Source organism: Ostrinia nubilalis, chromosome 22, assembly GCF_963855985.1.
Source record: "Ostrinia nubilalis chromosome 22, ilOstNubi1.1, whole genome shotgun sequence".
Classification (NCBI taxonomy): domain Eukaryota; kingdom Metazoa; phylum Arthropoda; class Insecta; order Lepidoptera; family Crambidae; genus Ostrinia; species Ostrinia nubilalis.
The window spans coordinates 318,401-339,855 of NC_087109.1; the positions used below are offsets into that span (position 1 = coordinate 318,401).

Below are 21,455 nucleotides of genomic sequence, written 5' to 3' on the forward strand. Positions count from 1 at the left end.
GTGCCGCCATAGCTGGCTGGCTGCCGAGCGATATAGGAAGCAGAATAGGGATGTTTCCTGGGTAAAAAAGCAAGAGTTTTACACCCGTATTCACAAACATTACTATGAGGCCTCATAGTGCGCGTTGACACACAGGGTCCCAAAAACCTATTCATAGACAATACTTCAGTGGTGACAAGCACTATGCGTCCCTTAGAATGAACGCAAAGCTAAGGTAGACAGGGAGCTGTATTACGCAACGCATAGTGTCTATTTACGTCAAAATTTTTAGGTTATTCTCGTTTTTGAGGTTTGTCTGCTTTATTTATGGTTGTATTCGATTAATATTATCTTACAATGGATTACAGTAGTGAAGAAGAATTTGATAATTATATCAATGAGCAAAGTAGAATAAGTACCAGAAAAGTGATACGGGATTCCCAAAATCCCTTTGATTATTACAATTCAGACGAATTTAGTTTAGGTTTTCCAATGATGGGGTACTTTTCATACTTTTACCACTGATAAAAGAAGACCTGAGGAAATTAACTGCGAGGAGGCCTTCCAGTGCCACCTACATAATGTATCAGTTGCTAGTGGCAAATAAAACATAAAATTTTTAATAAAGTTTTATTTTCATCAATCTTCAATGTCTAATTTAATTGTATGTATTTGTAAATCATAAAGCTTTTTTTCATGTTCTAACAAATTGTTTTCTCTTTCTATCAATATTTTTTCTCTTTGTAGCCCCAACTCGTGCAAAGCCTGGTCTTGTTCAATTCAATGTGGTGCGTTTGATTCTTGTTTCTGTCTTAATCTTCATTCTTGCTACTACTAATCTTAATTTCTTGATACCTACCTGAAAAGCAAATTAATTATGAATTTAATTCCTTTGAGTAGGTATATTCTGCTTAGTTATTCCTCATAAATCTACGTACTATATATTTTAAAAACATTACTTACTAGTGGGTGTTGAGAACGTTTGATTGATTCCTGAGAAAGTTCTTTCATTCTTTGGGTCTTTAAATTATTCCAGCAGCTTTTCAGTTGATGTGTGAGCCTTTGTGAAACATAAAATATGGTTGAGAATTGTAAGCCACTGTTAGAGTTTCCCAGGCCTGCTTCGTCAACTTGATATTTTAGAGAGGATAATAATATGCTTGTCTTCAATAATAGGCCTTTCTCTTATTAAGCTACAATCAGCAGCTCTCTTTCGGAAGAAGAAAACGGCAGCTTTTTTATCTGAAAAATAATGATTGAAACATGATTTTCACTATTATTATTAATCGAAATATTCATACTAACCTGATAGTTGTAGTTTTATCCATATTTATTTATATTATTTAATTCACAAATCCACAAAATAACGACACTTATAAACCGTTGCACCGTTTGAATGACAGGAATGTCATGTCAGTTAGCGGAGTGAAGTGCGTAACATAAGCGAACCAATCACAGAACTCTATTCAACACTCTGATTTTGCATAGTCAAGGGTCGTTTAAGTATTGTTTATGAATTTAAAGGCTTGTCATATGGAACGCATTGAGAAATGTCTCATTTCGCATAGTGTTGCTGCTTTGCATAGGTAAGTATCGTTTGTGAATACGGGTGTTAATTAGTCTGTCAGTTAGCTTATTAAAAACTACTCGAAATGTATTTTTCACTTTTTAAAACTAATGAAAATGTAAGAGATAAAGCGTGCCAAAGTTCTAAATAAAAGACCTGTGACGTCAGTGAGTGCGTAAAAGTGCAGCACTTTGTGACGTCGCGCGGAACTTCAACGCACTATAACTCTGTAATTATTTGTTTGATTGTCAATTAAAAATATACGTGTCCAATTTTTTTATATATTAAAATTGACGGGCTAAAAAAATTTTTTTAGGAAACTAGTCTATTTCAGCGATTCATTCTCTCAGTAAATTATGAAATTTCTTTGAAAATTATGAATTTTTAAAATCTGAACAGCGGTGTTTTTAGTACGTAATAATAATTAAAACTACTTACGCAGATGGTGTACCAATGTGACTAAACTACGGATAAAAATATTTACTTGGGTACAAATTTTAATATTACGCCCAAATTCACAAACGATGCTTGCTTAAGTGAAGCAGCAAATCGAACGCACAGAGTTGAATAGAGTTCTGTTATTGGTTCATGTGTCACCCTATGCGCCCACGCGCACTGTGACACCTCATAGTAATGTTTGTGAATACGGGCGTTACAAAGGGATATCCTCACACTTTCCCCTAACTTTTCTTTTCCATCTTTTAATTGAATGCCTGCCTACTAATCGAAGCAAGCTCCAAAAACATAATTATTACTTACGTTCTTCAAAAATAGCAACTTTCATATTAGCATTCCTCTATTACCGCAAAAACTCATGCATCAGAAAAAATATCGAGCCGAGGGTAATTTGTGGAGAGTAATTAGCACGCGCTGGAAAAAGTTCTGATGAAAAACCTCCATTGATTGGCTGAGGCTGAGGGTCATGAAAAGAACTGAAGAAACTGCCTCACGCTCGTTATCATTATCAGCCTTTTAATCTATGATTAGATAATATCGGAGCCTGTATAGGTAAGGGCATAAAACACAATGCCAGCTTAGTTCGTGGGTTTGAATCTTGCAAGGGGCAAACGTTAGGCTAGTACTAGCTTTTGCCCACGACTTCGCCCACGTGGATTTATATTTTTTACAAGTTATAGCCTATTAATATTTATTAATAATATTTTTTTTTATTTATTTATTTTCCACACATAACTATCATTACAGGTTGACGCCTAATGCTATAATATGCTATTGTGGTGTAGGTAGAAATAATAAACTGTAAAGTTTTTAAAAAATCAGTTCTTTTGGAGTGGAAACATCCTGAAAATGATGAACTTAAAATTAATCTTGTGTCTGCATGCGCTACTGTAATAAAACTTCTTTTTTATTCTTTTTATTTCAGCTCCAAAACTAATCAAATCGCTATAATTTTTATCAATAAATAAGACAGTTCATAATCACACGCGGCTGCGGCCAGCAGCAAATCAAGCTTATCAACCGTTCACGCGCCGTAATAGCCGCGTTTAATAATAAAACGGTTTCTTTACATCAGCAAGCCACAATGAGTCTTATTTGCAGGATAATACGGTTGATAATATAGACGGAAATGTAGTATACACAGGCATTGGATATACTTGTGTGAATGTTGGTTAGACTAGACTTCCTTTTGTTGCTGACTGTAGCTACATTTGTGATGACGTTAGTTAGATATTAGTTTGATCATCAAAGCGAAGGGTCACTGACTGACTCACTCATCACGAAATCTCAGAAACTACAAGTGCTAGGAGTCTCAAATTTTGCATGAGGGTTCCTTTTAGAACGTATGTGCTCACTAAGAAGGGATTTTGCAAAATTCAAACCCTAAGGGGGTAAAACGGGGTCCAGGCGTACGAAGTCACAGGCGGCCGCTAGTTCTAAATTACTAGGAAGGATCTTAGAATTTCTCAATTTCCTTTTGCGTCAATTGTTAAGCAATGTTTTCAGCAGGATAAGACGACATTTTCTTCTTATACCGCCCTTCAATATAAGTTAACTGTCCTCTATCTAATGGTTTCTTCATGCTTGACGATTTCGAAGCCAGAATCTGCACATCAACTTATTCTTATACTTAAGATAAGATAACATTTATTTCCAAGAATATACAAACCACTGTATATTCTTGGAAATAAATGTTATCTTATCTAAATAATTGATACATAGTTCAACCAATAAAATAAATACCTATAGCTAGGGGATAAAAATGTTTCAACGATATTGACCCTTTTTATCTATATTATTGTGTGTTTTAAGTAATTAATATATGAAAAATCTCTTATTAAACTGTGTTTCCAAAGCTGAAACAAATACGTTACTCTATGAAGTTGACACATTTACGCGAGGAATCCACACTTCAAAGAGGGGATTATCATAACCCTCGTGTCGTTCAATATAAGGCCTTATTCCACTTACAAGCTGAATTTACCTTTTATTTGTTTTGCGGAGGCCATGGTGTTTTTAATATTTTTATGAAAGAACACCTAACTCAGTTGTATATTATTAGTTGCCTGTGCTGTGCTGATGGATAGGCTTATACATAATTATTATCGAGTGGAGATAAAAAAATCTCGTCCAGTCTCGCATTAGTATGAATGAAATACTTATAGATTTTAACCAAAGCTTAAGCTCGTAGTGTAGTAATTATGAAACTTATACTGTCTCGAAGAGTCTTAATTTAGAATAGCATAAAAAACTGTAAACTACGATAGGCTCAGTTTTCATGAAACGATATTTTATTAGCCATCTATTCTATAGAATCGCTTCGCTGTTGATGTGGAGCTGGCCTAAGGAGCCTGGCTTAACACATCAGTGGAGATTTTTCAGGCAAATATCAGCGCGCTTCCCAACTGACGGGGCTTAGTACAGCGAATTTGAAAACGTGACCTTTCAGAGGGTTAAATCTGTCTGTCTTTAACCTATTAAGGAATTGTTTGGATACCTAACCAGACTTAGTACCTAGAACTTGTACTATTGACACTATAACTTCCTTCAGTCTTCTTCTTTTCGTGTCGTCAACAAACCTACATAGTAAAAAATAAAAAATAATAAAAAATAAATAAATAAATAGTGTCAGCCCAAAAGTCTAAAATTAACTATTAGCCCAAAACTCTGCTACAAGAGTGGCGTTATCAGAAGCATTCATTAAATCTTCCTGCGTGCAGTTATTTGGGCACGCAGGGCACGACATCATGTGCTTCAACGACTGGGGAACAGAACCACACTTGCACTCCAAGTTTGAACCATCTGAGAATCCCCACTTGAACAGATTGTCCTTACTACGGCCGACCTGCGTCCGAAATATATTTAAAAACTTCCAGGTAAAGGTTCGGCCAAACCAACGCGATCACACGCGATCAGCCGGCGTGCAGCGATGGCGATCAATGCATTTAAGTCTGGTCGCCATCGCTGCACGCCGGCTGATCGCGTGTGATCGCGTTGGTTTGGCCGAACCTTTAGCCAGGGGAGCTCATATCCAGACGGAGGACTCTCAGACATAGGAAATAATAGAATTCCTTGAGTAGTTGGCATGTTTGTGTGAGGGGTTTGAACCATTGAGTTATAATGTACTACGTACTAGAGAAGACATGTCAACTAGACTGTTTCTGGCACACAAACAGGTCCACGGACCGATCTTCAATTAGTATGTTCTCCGCGGTTGCTGTGACAACACGCTTGAGTGCAGTTTTGTTTTTTGAAATATGCCATCCTATAGACGAAAATACTGTTCAAATAACTCCAGAAACATATTAAGTAAAAATCAAGGAATGACTTTTTACCATTAAGTTGTACATTTATGCACTTTAAAATACTAATTTAATTTTAATTTGTTAATTACAAGGCGTCACCGCGGCGGCAGCCATTTTACGAAAATTTCAAAGAATAAAAATTACAGACTTGAGACTGACGCATAAATTAGCATAACGAAAGTAAGGTTAAATACAGCAATAAAAAGATTTTTTTAAAGATTATAAGCACTTTGTATTGCACAAATTACTAATAGTCCCGTCCAGCCCCTTGTGTTAAGCTAAATAAGCTTGGGTTACGGGTGGGCTCACACAATAGTCGTGCGGCATCATAGATCAAACTTGTTTGAATCTCACTGCTGTTGTTCGTATGCAACTGGTTAGTTAGTAAATCACCCTAATTATTGACACCTAGCTCACGAGATAGGCTAAAATTATAATAATTGTACAGTGTGTCTGGTCACCAGTGTCCGACCCGTTAGGGCGCAGTAATATGATCAATTTAGTCGACAAATCCACTATTAAAAATTTACAGCTATTTTAATTTTTTTAGTTTCTGAGTCCGGATGGATTCATTTATTTACCAAATCTACCGATGTACAGGACCTATGAGTATAAAAGTGAATTCGTTCGACAGCTGAAAAAGTAAGCAATACGTTGTCATCAAAAAGTTTACCAAAAGCTTCCATTTAAATTTCTTAGAAACACTTGAACGTAAAAAAATGATGCTTCTTTTTAGATTTTTCAATGTTACAAAAAAACTAGAAAGTTTTACATTTTTAGATGCACTAAGTCATTACAAAAAAACTTATAGAATACCTTGGCTTTAAATCAACTAATCTAGGTGCTAGCTACACAGAAGATGCAGCGGTGGAAAGGAGAGGTGGGATTAGTCCCGTAACTTCTACCTCACAGCTATTATACGTGTACTCAACCGCTGAGATACTTAACAATAGAGACAATAAAATAACTGAAAGTCAGAAAGGTTCTGGAGTGAAGGCGTGGGTCATCCCTAGCTTTGTTCCTACCGTGACGAGTGGAAATTTTTCTAAAATCTCAAGATGGACTGACTAAAGATAGCAGGAAGACGCTGGGTGCAGGCCACTATCAACTGGGCGATGTGGAAATCATTAAAGGAGGCCTTTGTTCAGCAGTGGACGTCCAGTAGCTAAAATGATGATGACGATGTTTCCTTACAGTATCCAATTCAATAGGCAGAAACTAAACATAAACGAAGTGTCGCCTCTGTAATGGTATCATTATCTATAACTCATAGTATTTCGTGCGCTGTTGGATGACAGTTTTAAACTAGAGATGGGTAATTTTGATAATCGAATTAGAAAACACCAGTTAACGATTCTCAAGGCGATTATCGATTACATTAGATTTTAATCGGGACGAAAAATAATTAATGGCTTAAGCATCAGTATGAAGCCCATACGCACTTGTAGCACAAGTAACACGATTAGCCTCAGTCCCCTCAGTTGTGAATTCGGAATCGCCAGTTGTAATTTTAAAATCGATTCACAGAGTAACTAACACCAAAAAACGGCAGAGCGAAGTGATTTCGAATGTTTCAACTGCCACGTTTTGTCACTTGTCTAGGAGGGATAATTTTAGTCTAAGGGAGGGGTGCTTAGATTACATTACAAGAAAAGCACAATATAATAAAAGAAAATAATGTAAGTAGGCTGAACCTTTTTGCTATTGAGCACCATGAAAATTTAACACAATTTAGCCGATTTGTTTATTTTCACAATCGATTCACAATATCTATGATGAGGCGACCACAGGAACGTCACTATTCGTTCAATCCTGTCAATGAAGTACGACATTTTCTGGTGCAGATTTTATCGCCATAAATTATGAAACTTGATAGTCATGGATTTGACTGACAGCTGTCCGTCAAATTCCAGCCCCGCACCCCGCACTGTACATATTTTGTTCGCGATGTCTGTTCTATACGTAGTAATATTACTTCAATGGTTTGAACCCGAATCCTTATCTAAGTTTTAATTTGGTATGCGAACCACCAGGTCAGTCGTCTTTTGCACTGATAGAGTTTAGACACTTTCAATGCTACTCACAATCAGTGTAAAAGTAGAGCGAAGGGGAAAAATCATAATTGTTATTATGTAATGTGTAGTTTTGTAAGTAAGGCCTCAGCCTCGAGTTTAGCGGGCAGCGGGGCGGGAGCGGCGGCGGCGCGGGAGCAGCAGGATCTTATGCGTAAAATCAAATAGACCGGTTCTCGAAAACAGCGACGCGGGAGCGGGCAACGAGCGGGCAGCGGCGCGGGAGCGGGCAACGAGCGGGCAGCGCACTCCTTCTTTTGCCCACAATAAATCGAGCGTTAGGAATAAATTTGAATAGAAATAAAATTGCCGCCGTTGTTCAAACATTTGCGAATAAAAACCAATATCTCGACAACACAACCTCGAAGCCTCGAACTCGCGCGGCGCTTTAGCGGCTAAGTGTTGTGTTCGGGGTTGTGTTGTCGAGATATTTGTTTTTATTCGCAAACGAAATGTCTGAACAACGGCGACAATTTTATTTCGATTCAAATTTATTCCTAAGGTCTCAGCCTCGAACTTCGCGGGCAGCGGGGTGGCGGCGGCGGCGGCGCGGGAGCGGGGCGGGCAACGCAGACCCGTTCTCGAAACCAGCGGGCAGCTCGCGCGGCGCTTTAGCGGCGAAATGTGGTGTTCGGGGTTGTGTTGTCGAGATATTTGTTTTTATTCGCGAACGAAATGTCTGAACAACAGCGACAATTTTATTTCGATTCAAATTTATTCCTTACGCTCAATTTATTGTGGGCAAAAGAAGGAGTGCGCTGCCCGCTCGTTGCCCGCTCCCTCGCCGCTGCCCGCTCGTTGCCCGCTGCCGCCCCGCTGCCGCGCCGCTGTTTTCGAGAACCGGTCTATTTGATTTTACGCATAAGATCCTGCCGCTCCCGCGCCGCCGCCGCCGCCGCCCCGCTGCCCGCTAAGTTCCAGGATGAGGCCTAAGAGGATTTTTCAAGTTTTGAAAACTGATTCTCAAATTAGATATTTTTCATGTACACATTTATGATGTGTAATGAATAAGTATCATCTCGAATTAACGCTTAACTTTTCATTAAAGTAAACTCATCGATTGTTTGTCAAAATCTTTAATTTCCCAATCTAATGCCACGTTTTCGCGCGATCCCGTGATTTCCCGTATCTTTCCCATCCAATCTAATGCCAAGTTTTCGCGCGATCCCGTAGTTTCCCGCAATGAATTCGAAAACGCAATCGAATCCATTGTTCAGCGATCAATCGCGATCGTCCAGCGCTGACGTGCGATCAATCCCGGCTCTGGAATAGAAATGGATTGAATACTTGGCTGAGTTGCACCATCCTATTTTAACTGTAACATTAACAATAACCGGTACTTTTTGTATGGAGTTTGACAGATTTTTGACGTTTGTCAAAATTAAAGTAAGATGGTGCAACTCACCCTTAGTTATTTATCAGAAACGTATTTTATCGTTTATCTTTCGACGTACCGTGCAATTTTTTGAATTATCGAAAAACCGTTATTGGCCTTATTATTTTTATCAATTGGTATTTAACTGGTAATTTACTGGTAACTTTCTATAAAAGTGTTGAATAAAAACAAAATGCTGATCAGCTGATATGAGTTCGTATGAAATGTATTTTTCTTATTTGGATGGTAGAGTCAGTCAGTCATCCTATAATGTCATATTAAAGAAGTCTCATAGATTAGGTGATTCTTCTAAGTAATTAAAGTTATCAAAACCTAGCATATTTTTGTGTGCATGCATACATATTCTCAAGTAAGGCATTTTTGGGCAAGCTGGCATCTATCAAACTATTGGTAACATGGGAATTGACCACAGTGTCTCTACGCCCTCAAAATACCGAAACACGAACCCCAATTTCGATTACCCAAACTAGACTCCCCAACTGGATCGAATACAATAAAACAGATCCCAGATTCGGTCGCAAACGGCTCGGAAACCCCGTAAATCTTGATTAAGTATTGTTATTTCTTTCCAGTCCTCGAAATACGGTTTAAATTTTTATCGGAGCGGAAAGCAAAGAAAGGAATTTATGATGGGAAAGTTTGGATACCAATGTAAACAATACAGTTTGAACTATGTAAGGACTAAGGTACTTAATGTATTTAAATAGGTAGGCTAAAAGAGCGTGTTCTTCGTTATTATGGGTTTATTGATGAGGGAAGTGTTTAAGATTAGAATTGGATTAGTAAGAATAAGAATAAAAAAAATAGTTCTGCATATTTTATAACACAACAAAAGTTGCAGTAAATACTCGTACCTATACCATTTCTTAAAAATAAGCTATGCTGAAGAGGAGACGGCTCAGCAAAAATTGCGCTATGACACAAACATCATGTCGGGAACCTGGTTTTCAGCGGGAACCAACGGGACTGAAAGACTAGAACGGTTCGCAGTCTGCCAGCCATAAGGAATTTAGATAGACCTAATATTGCCGAGTTAGTAAACTTAATGTTGCCTAGCAATTTATAAAATCTCTCTTTCATTGGTCAATTATTTAGCTGACGAACAAGTTACACGTTTTATATAATAGCAGATCGTAAAAAGCAAGGCAAGTGGTGTCAATGAAGTTTATATACTTTCTTTCAGTATAGATTACCCTAACACCATTGACATACCCTAATATCGGTTGCCCATAAGCAAGTTTAATAATCACGAAAAATATCCACAATAGCAGTAGAAAGTTACGTATAATGTAAACTTCAATAAACAACCGAAAGCAAGACAATTTCCCCTCTTACCTGTAAATAACCCGGTCCATATAGCCTAAGGCGGTCTCACAACAATCTACCCTCAGCTCCGTGAAGCGTGCTCAGCTCAAGACGCTTCAACCGTCTCGAGTCGGCGAAACACGTTTTACGATATTACTTGAGTCCTATACTTGGAGTATTGTTTTATGGTGGATACGAGAGAATTATATTGGTGTTTATTTGCGCGGACCCGACACTGGCCACCAAGAAAAACTTCTTTCTTTTGTTCAACGACTAATATCGACATTCTTTTGTTTTTTTTTACAAATAATTGAAATTTTGTCATCTAGCCTTAAACAGCCCATCAGACTTAGGGTGGATTGCACCATCTTACTTTAACTTTGATAAACGTCAAAAATCTGTCAAACTCCGTACAAAAAGCACCGGTTATCGTTAAATTTTCTGTCAAAGTTAAGTGGTGCAACTCAACCTTAATTTGTTTTTACATCACAACTTATAAACATTTCTACTTATACTCGTACGAACTTGATTGATGCAATGAAAAAAAAAAGGTAATCTGTAATTTCGAGTATAAAATTCTCGTGATTCTTAACTTTAGTATATTATTTTTACGAAATAACAAAAGTAACTGCCTTTCGCCTTATTAATCTAAACTTTGGAAAGTTCCTTCGATATTCATTAGCATAACAATAATAAACAAGTTTATAATAACTTTAAGGTTTAATGATTGATTCAGATTATTCGTTCGTTTCAGCCAAATGACGTCCACTGCTGGACAAAGGCCGCCTCCAAGGTTTTCCACAATAAACAGTCCTGCGCTGCCCGCATCCAGGCTCAGGAGGCCTGCCCACGCTACGTCTTCCACAGCCCGTGGTCGCCACTCGAGAACTTTCCTGCCCCAATAGCCATCGTTTCTACGAGCTATGTGGTCCGCCCACTGCCACTTGATTTTATCAATTCTGCGAGCTATGTCGGTTACTTTGGTTCTCCTGCGGATCTCCTCATTTCTGATTCGATCACGCAGGGAAACTCCGAGCATAGCCCGCTCCATCGCCCTTTGGGTGACCTTGAGCCTGCTTATGAAGCCTATAGTAAGCGACCACCATTCAGATTATTACAGTTAAAATAAAATACAAGATGCTATTTTATAAACAATCATTATTAATAAATATCGGACGCCCCCGCTGTCGGCTCTCAATTTTGGGAAATGATAAATGATTTTGTTTATGACCACTATCTTGCTGTTATCAATCAAAATGTCAAGTCAAACTTAATAATTTACGAATGGAAATCATGATTAAGTTGAAAATATTCGTTTGTGATTAATTAAACGCAAAAGTGTGATGGAGTTGTCTTCTTGTATTGAGTTGTAACATCAGTTATAATTTTGATGTCAGATTTTATGGGCATTAATAAATTTAGCCTTTCGAAGCACAGAATAACTGGCTGAGTTGTACCATATTTAACTTTAACAAACCTCAAAAATCTGTCAATCTCCATACAAAAGCACCGGCTATCGCTGTAGTTACGGTTAAAGTTCGGTGTAGCAGCTCAGCCTTACTCCCGTATTCACAAACGATGCTGGTTTAAGTGAAGCAGAAAATCGAACGCACAGCGTTGAATAGAGCTCTGTGATTGGTTCGTGTGAGACCCTGTGCGTCCACGAGCACTGTGAGACGTCATAGTAATGTTTGTGAATACGGTGTTAGTGTGCGGTCTAGCTAGCGTCTAATTTTGAAGAGCTTCGAAAGATAAATAGACGTTTGTGCGTACGAACGATCTTACCCAAACCTATTTAGTCCAGTCCTTATAATTTTTTGCCCAACAAAAGGTGGAAAATAAAATTCCTCAGTCTCGTACTACTTACTACGTGTGTGGTTAAGAAAACGTTACGTTCGCTTTTCTTTTGTTTCTCCAAATGCCGAACGTCACGAACCTCGGGTATGCTCTTACGTTCGTTTGGACCCCTGTTTGCAGGTGTTATGTATGGAGGGTAAACCTTAAACTTATTATAAATACTCCTGTATGATGTGTGGTTCGCCAGTTCACAAATAGACGTAATAGCAAACAGACCGTTGTTTCATTTTATCAGTGGCGACTGCGGGTGGACTTGAAAATTGACGCGACCGTTATATTTACTCGTAGTGTTACTTAATTTACTTGTGATTCGGAACTATGTCGAAATTGAGTGAATTCAACGTGAAGGACGGCAATTGGCAGTCGTATTGTGACAGACTGGATATGTATTTCAAAGTAAATAGTGTGAAAGACGATCTCAAATTACCGACGCTTATCGCATTCATGGGTGAGGAGGCGTATGAACTGCTAGTAAATCTATGCAGCCCGCGCAAACCAGCCGAAATGACATTGGAAGAGGTCAAGCAGGCGATGTTAAACCATCTACAACCCAGTCCATCGTTTTTAGCGGAAAGATACAAATTTCGACAAAGACGTCAATGTGTGGGTGAAAATATGGCAGTTTACGTGTCAGAACTAAAAAAACTGTCGCGTTATTGTGAATTCGGAACAAGCTTGGACGAGAATTTAAGGGACCAATTCGCGTGCGGAATAATGAGTGACGTCATCAGACAGCGGTTGTTTGCGGAGGGAAAAATTACGTTTGTAAAGGCAGTGTCAGTAGCGAACTCCATGGAAGCGGCGGAAAGAGATTCAGCAGCGGTGAGCATGCACAACGGCGGCGAGGGCGCATCGGCGTCGCGGGCTGCGGCTGCGCCCGGGGGCCGGACGGGGCCGGAGGCGGCGGGACGACGTAGTTCCGCGGGAATGGATTTAGCTGGGACACTAAACAAGCTACATCTACAGGGAGGATGTTTAGCATGCGGTGATTATAGGCATAAGAAAAATGACTGCAGATTTAAGACATACGAGTGCAGCCGTTGTAAAAAAGTGGGTCATCTAAGGCGGGTATGCCAACAGAATATAGATGCCCACGAGCCTAGAACTCGCAGAGGTAACTATCAAGGCGGACAATGGGGGCGCGGTGGCGTTCACGGCGGTAACGCCGGCAACCGCATCGAACGTTCCAGAGGCGGCCGCTCGGGGTCAAAGGTGAATCGGCTGGAAACTTATCGTGAGGAAGCGGACGAAGGCGGGGCTACATATAGCAGCGAAGACGACGGAAATGAAGAAGCAATTTATCAAATGTCCTTAAATCAGTACCGACCGGTGAGCATGACAATATGTGTTAATAATGTAAATTTGTCAATGGAAGTTGATACGGGTTCACCTTTATCTTGCATTTCATTTGATACATACAAATTATTTTTCCAACATTTGCCTATTCAAAAATGTGATTTATCGGTTAGATTCTATAATGGAAGTAAAGTTAAGCCGTTAGGTTATTTGGAGGTAACAGTAAATTATAACAAAACGTGTAGAAAGCTAGATTTGTACGTTTTTAATGATGGGGTTACATCGCTCCTGGGGCGTCAATGGATAGCTGAATTAAATATTTCCATACCAAGTATACCTATACAATGTAACTCTTTAAATAATAATTGTAATTTAAACGAAGTAAAGGAATTGAACAATGTACAAAAAAATGTAATCGTTAATGATGTTGTCGATAGATATAAGGAGTTATTCGACGGCGGGTTGGGGTGCTTCAACGGGGGCCGGGCGACACTTCGCATCCGCGAGGGCGCCGCGCCCGTGTTCTGCCGCGCGCGCCCGCTGCCGTACGCGCTGCGCGCGCGCGTAGACGCCGAGCTGGACGCCATGCTGCGCGCCGGCGTCATCGAGCCCGTGGACTGCTCGGATTGGGCCACGCCGCTGGTAATTGTACATAAACCGGACGGCGCTTTACGTATCTGTGCTGATTATAAGGTGACGTTGAACAAAGTTTTAAAAGTAGATAAGTACCCTGTGCCTAAAATAGATGATTTGCTCACTAAATTAAGCGGTTATAACTATTTCACCAAGCTGGATTTATCTCAAGCTTACAATCAGGTATTGTTAGATGATACGAGTAATTTAACGGTGATAAATACTCATCGAGGTCTTTTTAAATATAATAGACTTGTTTACGGACTGTCGTCGAGTCCAGGAATATTTCAAAGAATTATGTCACAATTATTTGCCCACATGCCCAATGTCACTGTGTTTTTGGATGACATTTTAATAGGAGGTACATCTATTTCATCGAATTTGGAAACCCTAAATAATGTACTAAGAATATTGCAGGACCATGGTTTAAAATTAAAAAAACAGAAATGTGATTTCTTTAACAAAGAGGTAAAATATTTAGGTTTTATAATCAGTAATCAAGGTATTAAAGTTGATCCAGACAAAATTAAACCGATAATAAACCTTCTCCCACCGAGAAATGTTTCTGAACTTAAATCATTTCTAGGGATGATTAATTTCTACGGCAAATTTATAAAAAACTTAAGTTTTCATTTATCACCCTTATATGATTTGCTTAGGAAAGGAAAACATTGGCATTGGGAACATATTCATGATCGTTGCTTTAAGTTAGTAAAAAGGCTACTAGTCGGCGCGGACGTGCTAGTGCACTACGACGAGTCGCGCGAGCTCGTGCTGACGTGCGACGCGAGCGCGCACGGGCTGGGCGCGGTGCTGGCGCAGCGCGGCGCGGGCGCCGAGCGGCCCGTGGCCTACGCCTCGCGGGCGCTCACCCGAGCCGAGATTAATTACAGCCAAATTCACAAGGAGGCCCTTGCTATAGTTTTTGCTGTAAAAAAATTTCATCAATTCTTGTATGGTAGACACTTCACTTTGCGGACGGACCATAAACCCCTTGTAAGCATTTTTGGCCCGGATACAGGGGTACCGAGCATGACGGCTAGTAGGTTGCAAAGGTGGGCGTTGTTATTGTCGGCCTACGATTTTTCTATCGAATATGTTAGCACTGATAACAATACGGCCGATGCATTATCGCGCATGTTGGAAAGTTACAAAGCGCTGAACGCGACAACTCACGAGTCAAACGAACCGGAACAGACTTATCTACATTTTGCTTCGGAAGCATTACTACTTAAATACGAGGATATCAGAGACGGGACTAGGAAAGATCCGATTCTAGGTCGCGTGTTAAGTTACGTTAAAGACGGGTGGCCGAACGAAGTCGAAATTCGCGAGCTTCAACCTTATTACAATAGACGGAACGAGTTATACATAGAATTGGGTTGTCTTATGTGGGGGTATCGACTCGTGATTCCTAGCACTTGTCGGGATGACGTACTCAGAGAACTACACGACACACACATGGGCATCGTGCGGACGAAGAGCATCGCCCGCAGCTACGTGTGGTGGCCCGGCGTAGACGAGGCGGTGGAGGCGCTGTGCCGGGCGTGCGCCGTGTGCGCGGAGCAGGCGGCGGCGCCGGCGCAGCACGCGCCCGTGCCGTGGCCATGGCCGGCCCGCCCGTGGACGAGGCTACATGTAGATTTCTTAGGGCCAATTTGTGGCGAGAAATACTTAGTAGTTATAGACGCCTGTTCTAAATGGATCGAAATCTGCAAGATGCATACTACGACTGCTAAAACGGTAATAAATAAATTACGGGAAATGTGGGCTCGTTTCGGTATCCCTAAACAACTCGTTAGCGATAACGGGCCCCCGTTCAGTAGCGACGAGTTTAATTATTTTTTAACAAACAATGGCGTAGAACACATCTTTTCTGCACCATACCACCCTGCTTCTAACGGTTTGGCTGAGAATGCTGTAAAAATATGTAAAAAGGTTATTAAAAAAGCGGTCGCACAGCGAGCAGACGTAGATGCGGCTTTACAACGTTTTTTATTAATTTATCGCACCACGGAACATAGTACGACCAAGGAAAGTCCAGCGCAAATATTACAAGGTAGATTATTGCGAACGAGACTCGACCGGCTGAAACCGCCGCGGGAGGAGCTAGTGGCGGCGGCGCAGCGCCGGCAGCAGCGCGCGGCGGGCGGCTCGTGGCGCGGCTTCCAGGCCGGCGACTCCGTCTGGGTGCGGGTGTATCATCCGCAGAGTAAGTGGGTAAGTGGTTTAACTATCGAAAAGTTAGGTAACACAGATTATAATGTAAAATTAGACGATGGCACAGTGGTACATAGGCACGCCGATCAAATGAGATTGAAATGTAAAGTAAATACGTCCCAAATGACTTCAACGGACCCTGTAAACAGCACAGGTACGAATGAAAAGGAAGAATTGAGTAATCTGAGGAAACCGGTTTTTTATCCAGCTGCGTGTCTCACACCGAGCGGTGGGCGGGTGACGTCGGTGGGGGGCGAGGGCAGTAGTCGGCCCACGGGCCCGGTCCCTAGCGAATGCGAAGTGTCTGGGTCGGAAGTAACTAGGTCTCAGGACCAGACCGGAGCACACACAGGTCCAACCCATGAACCCCTGCCCATCGCGAATGAACCTCGTTACCCAATACGTACGCGTAGACCCCCAGAGCGATATGGATATTCATAATCCAATATAATAATACTTTATAACAGTATGTTGTTACTATATAGTATTGTATAATAATGAGTAGGTACCTATCTACTACTTTGAGATTTCTTGTAAATATAATATGTCTATGTTTGTACCTTTCCTAGGCTACCTATCTCCGTCCGATGTTAGGTAGGTAATTGTTAATAAAATTATTATATGAAACAAGGTTAAATTAAAATGTTATTTTTCATGAGTCATACTTATATGAATAAATATTTGTAGTGAAGACCTGTTACATAATGTGTTATGCTCAGTTCATTGTTCATAGCATCATTTAGTTATTAATTTAGTTATTGGTTGAATTCGTTAGTTGAACTTCAATGTATTAAATAAGGGTGGAGGTGTTATGTATGGAGGGTAAACCTTAAACTTATTATAAATACTCCTGTATGATGTGTGGTTCGCCAGTTCACAAATAGACGTAATAGCAAACAGACCGTTGTTTCATTTTATCAGCAGGGACCCTTTAACCTGTTATTTGTAGGCATTGCGCTGTGGTTACGGTAAACCCTTGAGCCTCTCGCACTGATGATGGGGCCTGTACGTGACGCACTCATATAAATAAAGTATGGTTCGGTATACATGTCAAGATACGGGATTAATGCTAGAATTATTCTTAGAAGTAGACAAATTGTTGCTTATAGTATATTTTTGTTCAAACTTAGGAGTAGAGAAAATCGCCAATTTTCCAAAATAAAAAACAAACAAAAATAGCGCCAGAACTAAACAGGCCTCTATCTCTTGGTTATAAGTAAATAAAATCGTTAATTAATTCTAGAGCAGTTCTCAAAAGTAATCAAGCTATATTGTCATTAGATCAATTTTAAATCATTACGAAAAGTTTAAGAGTACATTTACTAAAATTAGTAGAAGAAGAAGGACAAAGAAGCTAAGCTAGGAATAAAAAGTAGAAAATATGTTTCACTCTACCAACACTCTGAATCACCGAATCATCTCTTAATTAACCGGTTAATCTGATACATTCATATCTTCAATATCTATTATACAAATTGTATCATATTAAATTTATTTAATGGATACAGTAGATGTCACAGACAATGTCCCGGCTTCAGTATCCGGACTAATCCTAACGTTATCATTCGACGCAGCCTGTCAGGCCATCAGGTCCGGTTATCATTCGACGCAGCCCGTCAGGCCATCGGGTCTATTCAGGCCAATGAGCGTACCAGAAATGTATTATCCGTGGCTTCTCCATTGAACTAGCATTCAATTTGATAGGCTGTCCATTGTTTCAGCGATAGAACAGCTCCTGGAAAACTAACTTTAAACTTAAGCAATAAGGTTAATAATTCAAAGACGAATGTAGAGATGCACGAGTAAACTGATGTTGATGGTGTTCCTGAAAAACGAACTTTAAACCTAAGTAATAGGGTTAATAGTTGAAACGCAAATGTTGAACGTAAACTGATATTGATTGTCGATGCAATTTGTAGATATCATATTAAATGGATGCAATTTGAATGCTTAGTTATCAGATAGGAAAGGAAATGTATTGAACAGATGCATAGCGTTTCAAATGGAATACAAATAAAAAGATACTGTATGGTAATGGTAGGTAGGGAAAAAGATACTGATGACCTGGAAGAAATACATTATCTGCGTTTGACAGCCTTACTGCATACCCAACAAATGTTATAGGGTTCCGTAGTTCTAACAAGGCAGTTTAGTTCCTGTAGTTTTGAAAGTATAAACACCATCTACAGAGCCTGAAACGAACAGAGCCTTATCACAAAATAATTATAAATTACTAGCGGCCCACTTCGGCTTGGCACGGTTGCAATGAAATTTCCCGGCTTTTCACTTCTATAATATGCATGTTTTATATCTATAAACCTTCCTTTTGAGTCACTCTATCTATTAAAAGCCGCATCAAAATCCGTTGCGTGGTTTTAAAGATCTAAGCATACATAGGGACAGACAGCATAAAGCGACTTTGTTTTCAACCGACTTCAAAAAAGGAGGAGGTTCTCAATTCGACCCGTATGTTTTTTTTTTTTTTTTTTCTATGTTTGTTACGCGATAACTCCGCCAATTATGAACCGATTTGAACAAATCTTTTTTCGGCGTATAGGTAATACCTCAAGGGTGGTCCCATTTAAATTTAATAATAAAAAAAACAACCCCCAAGGGTGGAAAATTGGGGATGAACTTTTTTATACGCAATATCTCCGCCGATTATAAACCAATTTGAACGATTATTTTTTTGTTGAATAGGTATTATCAAAAGGGTGGTTTCATGCGAATTTGAAGAAAATATTTCACCCCCAAGGGTGGAAAATTGGGGATGAACTTTTTTATACGCAATATCTCCGCCGATTATGAACCAATTTTTTTTGGTCTCAGTGTACTGCCTACCTTCAGTGGTAACATCAAGGTAATAATTAGTTAACTAAAAAGCAAGAAATAAGTAAAATTTTATAAAAAAAAAATAAAACCGACTCCAAAAAACCTACACTAAAACGTAGAAAAATAATTACTAATTACCTACTTATTTATTAGGACGAATTATTAATATTTATGTAGGTATACCATGATTGATACTTTTGGAGTCGGTGCAGGCAAACTTTACATGTTTCATAATCTTGGCACCGACTCCAGAAGTATCAATCATGGTATACCTACATAAATATTAATAATTCGTCCTAATAAATAAGTAGGTAATTAGTAATTATTTTTCTACGTTTTAGTGTAGGTTTTTTGGAGTCGGTTTTATTTTTTATACTATGTAGTGATAGTGATTACTTGAATGCTATCAAAGAATTTTATCTGTTTTCCTGTAGAGGTATAAGTATTTATCTTGATACTAAAGCCTGGTCCGTGAGCACGTAGAATCCCGTCCAATGACCCCAAGCTATCCATCCCTATCACTCGCGCGTAATTATGTTGCTGTCGCGACTGTGCGACGGGCGCCCGCTTAGTTAGCTTTCCGCCCGCGGCTTCGATTGCGTGTAATTTTATCTGTCACAGAAAAACTTTATGGCGCGCGTCCTTGTTTCAAAATCCGGGATAAAAACTATCCTACGTCTTTTTCCGGGGCTCAAACTATCTCTATGCCAAATTTCATCAAAATCGCTTCAGTCGTTTAGGCGTGAAAGCAAAACAGACAGAGTTACTTTCGCATTTATAATTAGTAGGATTTGCACAATATGTGACACGTTCACGGTTGTCCATCGTTAATTACTTACTTAATTGGTTATGAACAATCGATATATTGGCCTGAGGTGTGGTTGATGCAAGCTATATTTAGGAAGTGTTTGAATGCCGTGTGAAAGAAGGCCTGCATAGGAAATGTATTTTTAGTTTTAAGTGGTCTAGATCACGAACAATATTATTTCAGTAAAGAGTTTATGACATCATGCATAAACAAGGTGATTTAGGTATTAAAGATTTATGTCAAAAGTCATGAAAATCATATTTGTAATTGCTGAAGTTATTTTAAATAAATAAATCTATGGGTGTCTATCGGCGACGGTAATTACTTACCATCAGGTGTACCCTCTGCTCGTTTACCTCCTGTTCCATAAAAAAAGTCCTTCGACATTTTACACTGCGCCTCTTATCTAGTCCCAAACTAAACAAAGTTTGTACTATGAGTACTAGACAATGGATATAAACATACTTAAATACTTTTTTTGTAAATACATACATATTATAAGTCGGCCGTTTGGTGTAGTGGTTCGAAACGGACTACTATTCCGGAGGTAGCGGGTTCGATTCCCGCACAGTACAAACATTTGTGTGCATGAACATATTTGTTTGTATTGGACTGGGTGTTTTCTATGTATAATAAGTATGTATTTACAAAAAAAAAAAGTATTTAAGTATGTTTATATCCGTTGTCTAGTACCCATAGTACAAGCTTTGCTTAGTTTGGGACTAGAAGCGCAGTGTAAAATGTCTAAGGATATAAATAGAAAACACCTACATTATACAATTCTTTTATATCAAAATATTTCTGGTTTTTTTACCATTATACCCTGTGAGAAACATTGAAACTTTTTATAGCTCTATTACCAACTGAAGTGAAAATTTTAGTATTTCAATCTCATGTTCGGAACATCGGAACATAAACGCTTTTATAGTAATTTTTATGGCAAAATCATTCAGTTTTATCGAGACTATTCAAACATTAATAAAGTATCAAGCTTAAATATTTTTCAGAACTTCAGCCTTGAAGTCTTATATTGAAAACGTATTCTAAGTAGGTACCACTAATATCCGTCTCGCTCATCAAAGTTAAGCATTGGTAAGAGTAAAAGAGATGAATAGAACGGCAAATAAGGAAGTCTACACACTAAGTAGGGCTTCGGATCGGGCCCGAAGGCTGACAATTGATTCGGATCGATCGGCCGTAACAAAGCACCTTTTAACTTATTCAACCCGTATTCAAATTCTTGTCGTTGGGGGCTCCATGAAAATAGATTTTAACGGACTTTTCAACGCAAAACATTTTTTAGTAGATACTTAAGTAGTGAGTAAGTAGGGCATGTGAAACGAAATGTAATTATAGCATAGGTTGCTTCTGTTTAAAAAATATTAAGAATCAACAAACCCAACCTTGTTGGTATCTTCCCTTAGGTACTCTGTCTTTCAAACGAAACTCTACTACACAGTGTAAGAATCGCAGCTGTGAGCTTTTAACTTGTGATAATAAATCACCTTATACCTTATTATACCTTACGTTCTCTTCCTTCCATTCCAATTACTGTTAGACACCCTGCCAATAGTTTGGTCGGGCTTTCGGATGTGAACTCAAGATGTAATTAGACGCCAACCAAACTATCAGCTGACTAAAAAGTCTGTCTGCGGGTTGTCTTATACCGTTTATTATGTCGATATATCTGAAAAGATTTGGTCTCTCATTGGGTTATAATAGATTTTAG

General features: G+C 39.2%; 1 long non-coding RNA gene across 2 annotated transcripts; it reads right to left on the reverse strand.

Moving 5' to 3' along the window:
• Positions 1 to 757: 757 nt before the first annotated feature.
• Positions 758 to 1,491, reverse strand: LOC135082685 (uncharacterized). 2 transcript variants are annotated; one of them, XR_010259446.1, is made up of 3 exons: positions 1,285 to 1,491; positions 943 to 1,039; positions 758 to 838 (listed from the first exon to the last, which is right to left on the reverse strand). It is a non-coding gene; the product is annotated as an uncharacterized LOC135082685 (long non-coding RNA). The 2 variants fall into 2 exon arrangements; XR_010259445.1 differs by having other exon boundaries at positions 943 to 1,221.
• Positions 1,492 to 21,455: the final 19,964 nt, after the last annotated feature.